The 4,126-nt window shown below is 31.0% G+C and overlaps 1 long non-coding RNA gene across 1 annotated transcript; it reads left to right on the forward strand.

Annotated features, from left to right (window-relative positions):
- Positions 1 to 2,036: 2,036 nt before the first annotated feature.
- Positions 2,037 to 3,767, forward strand: LOC132727081 (uncharacterized). The gene is made up of 3 exons (XR_009625286.1): positions 2,037 to 2,218; positions 2,662 to 2,857; positions 3,366 to 3,767. It is a non-coding gene; the product is annotated as an uncharacterized LOC132727081 (long non-coding RNA).
- Positions 3,768 to 4,126: the final 359 nt, after the last annotated feature.

A 4,126-nucleotide genomic window follows, 5' to 3' on the forward strand; every position in this document is an offset into this window, starting at 1 on the left:
TGTCTTCGACAGAAAAAATTCGATGTTTTCTTGGACAGTTTTGCAAATACATTGTTGTTTTTTCCAAGACAAAAATATCATTATATTCTACATGCAAAATTGATTTAATTGTAAATATGATTTTCATAAACATTACTAACGTAAAGATATGTACTTAAACTGTAATCTTACATGTTCTTAACAGTAATCATGCATATTTTAAACAATAATAATGTAGGCTATATATACTAAACATCAATCTTGCACGTACTAAAACTAATCTTGCATGTACTAAACAGTAAATATGCATGTACTAAACAGCAAGTATGCATATACTAAACAGTAATATTCCATGTACTAAACATTGATCTTGCATGTACTTAACAGTTATCATGCATCTACTTAACAGTAATCATGCATATTTTAAACAGTAATCATATAAGAATCTTACACCGGCTGCCGGTACAGACCGGAATATCTAGCTCGAGGGTAACTGTTTACGGCGGTAACGAGGCTATGCCGAGTTTCCGCTAAACAGTTACCCGAGAGCTAGATATTCCCGTCTGTACCAACAGCCGATGTTTGATTCTTTTTCTTGCATACTACTTGGCAATTATTTTCGGAACAGAAATTATGAAAACTGATATTCTCATTACGCACTTTTTTCTTAAAGTAGCGTATGAACTTACAACTTCATTCATAACGGAAAAATGACGTCATCCTTAGAACGTGATTCATTCATAAAAGGCGCGCGTCAATGACGTCATTTAAAGCACGCGACTTGTCTTACATGGGGGGGGGGTAAGACAGAGTTTTCTAGCACCGGTGTAAACGGTAGATAATCCTGTCTGATATGCAAGAATGCATAAACTAAACTGTAATCTTGCATGTACTAAACAGTATTCATATACCCAAACAAAAAAATACATCAACAAATTATATCAAAATTGTGAATAAATCTGGAATAAATCATGTTTTCCTGATTTGTTAATACAATTTGTTCATGATTCATTAAATGAATCATAAATAAATTGTGCTTTTACTGGAAAGAAAAGACCCCATTTATTATAGATTCATTACAAAAGACAGATTTATTAACCATTGATTACAAACATAAGATATATTCAATACAATTTGTTGCAAATTCATTACACTTGAACTGGAATGTATACAATTTATTCATGATTTATTGGAAATAGAACTTTTCCCGACTGCATTTAATACCATTTATTACAAATTCATTACACTTTAAAGTTCTGAGTTCACAAGTTGTTCATGATTCATTAAAATCAGAGATTTATTCAATAAAATTCATAACATATTCATTGTACTTCAGATGTTCATAATTTGCTTAATTATAACAGAACTTTTCATTGATGTAGGTCCTTTTGTTTTATTGTTCATAACAACTAAACCCCTCTCAACTATACAAATATTTTTTTTAAATTTCCCTTTACTTATTACCGTACTTGTTTTTAATCAGTCACTGGAAAATATATATGGTCGGTTTTTCAGTCTCTTAGTTTAAGCATCACCATATTATTAATTCCATGCTCAGCGCAAAACGTAAAAAAGGAGTCAATTATACAATCTCGTTTTACTGTTAAATATGTCTAACTAATTTGCATGTAGATTTTATTTTTTAGTGATCAAGATCAGTTTTTGTCTTTCTTAATTATTGTTAATACGCAATCTGATCCATACCCACGGCTTTTTATGATTAGATCTATCATTATCAGTAAAAAAAACTGTCGAATAGATTAACGTATATGCGTAAAAAGGTAAAATGTTGTAAAAAAGCGACTTAATTCTCTCGGACTTAACATCTGTTGTTAGTTTATTGTTTTGAACAGCATGGCTCCCAGCCGCGCGATTAAACGATAAGATATTGCAGGGAACTGCAGCCTACCGAGCGCCCCCTATCAGCCGACAACAGAACAAGATTAATAGGAAACGAAATTTTTTTGCCATTCAGAAAAAAGATATCTTACCATACAAACAGTTTTCTTTCTTTTGGATATAACTAATGTCAGAAACAAACTAACTTACAACAGATTTTGTCATTGCAGCTGCAAAATTAGGAACTTTATACAATACTATAGTAGCTAGGAATAACATTTCGTTTGCATTAATTCTATGCATAGGAAAAAGGCGGTTATTTTGGAAGATGAAAACTTGTGGTGTTACACAAAAATATGGATAAAAAACAATATCAAGGCATCTAGACTACTGATAGACGGTAAGTTCAAAATTTTCTTTTCGTTCTACATAGCGTTTTTAAAAACCTTCTAGATCTATATCATATGTAAGTTGACAAAAAATAAAATTTACTGGAGTAATGTGCAGATTAGGATAACGATCGATTCGCCCCATAACGACTCGCCCCATTTTAGTGACGATTCGTCCCACCCTAATGGCACCACCTTAAATTAAACTTGATTTGGATTGAAAAATATTTATGATACAAGATACAAGTTTTAAAATATGCACGCATGTACATGCATTGTTTATGAGGATATCTATGTACAGCCCATTTTAAAAACATAAATCTGCATTGTTTCACACCTGGGACATACGTATGTCCCAGTTCACACTGAGCTCATCTGCACATTTGAATGCGATGAAAAATGATGTTCTTTTTTATTTTAAGTGACTTCAGAAGACTATTTTTCTTTTACTTAGTTATCTCGCAGAAAACTGAAAAGAGCAGCAAAGAAAGGACAGAACGTAAAAATCAGCAACTCTGATGAGATGGTAAAAAGCAGATGAACGGGAGATAATAAAATGCAGATGGACGGCTTCTTTGATCGTGAAGAGTTTGCTATTAGTTATGGGACGAGGGCATTCCAAGGAAATGACATATATGAGTCTTTGAAGCGTAAGTATAGGGCTACATATAGATTAATCATTTTAAAAATGACAATGTGCTTTTTAAATATTAAGTAAATGATAAAAAATAATACTTCTCAATCTGAATTTTGTCCACGTACATATAGTAATTCAATGTCTTGGCCTTTCAATTTCGTTTTAAATTTAATTGAAGCAAATGGTAAAAAACTGGACTTGCTACAAAATATTTGTTCATTCCTCTGTTGAAAATGAAATCGAACATTCACCCGTTTGTTTTATCAACAAATATTTATCTATCATCAGACTTTTTGAAATATACTGCTGGTTTTTATTCAATATAGAACGTGTACAGTCCAAAGTGGTTGAGTCCTTTAGTGTATTTGTCTCGAGTTGAAATTCAAATTCAGATTGTATTGCAAATAGAACAAAAATATATTATACTTTTTTCAGAGTGATATGTCAGAAGTCTAAGTTTAAATTTTGATATTTTATTTATAAATATGATACTTTTTATGAGATTTTCTTTTCTATTTCAGAGTATGCCATTCATTGCCTCAGTATAGAGATTCAACATTTAATGATTTTAGGAATAAAAAAGGTGTAGCTCCAGACAGACACTGAAAAGGAAGGCAAAGATGTTTTCAGACTGACATAAAGCCCTGGTTTCTAAAACTAGAAATATATTCCTAACAGCAGGCACGAATATTTCCAGAATTATTCCCCTTTACTTGTTTACCTGACATTACCTGTTTTATTTGCAGGGATATTTATGAAATGAGCTATGCACGTACATTATGAGTTTTCAATGTTATGATGTGGTGGCATAGATTTTTTCACAAATTTTAATCTTGTTGTATGTTCTTGATTAATCTAGTCAGCTTTTGTTTGTAAAAAATAAAAGAAAAATAAATAAAATTTATCAAGATATGTTATTATTATTATTATTATTTTCATATTTTTCTCCGGAATTGACACCATCATTGGAACCTGCATTTATTCAAAATCCATTAGATGAATATAAGCAGGCAAGCCTGATTTGTTAATGATTCATTAATACATTGAATTTCGGTTTATGGAAGAAGAAAAAATACAATTTATTAGTGATTCATTAACAATTTATTTGCAATTCATTAATGAATCAGTTGGTCAGCGAACCTAATTTATTGCCAATTGATTGACCTGATTTGTTGATAATTCATTGACTAAGTCAAGAAAAGGACCAAATTCATTACCCATTTGTTAACCTGATTTATTAACAATTTATAATAAGTTGGTAAATGGACCCAATTCATTACCA

Source organism: Ruditapes philippinarum, unplaced genomic scaffold (assembly GCF_026571515.1).
Source record: "Ruditapes philippinarum isolate M1 unplaced genomic scaffold, ASM2657151v2 ctg123_1_1_1_1, whole genome shotgun sequence".
Lineage (NCBI taxonomy): Eukaryota > Metazoa > Mollusca > Bivalvia > Venerida > Veneridae > Ruditapes > Ruditapes philippinarum.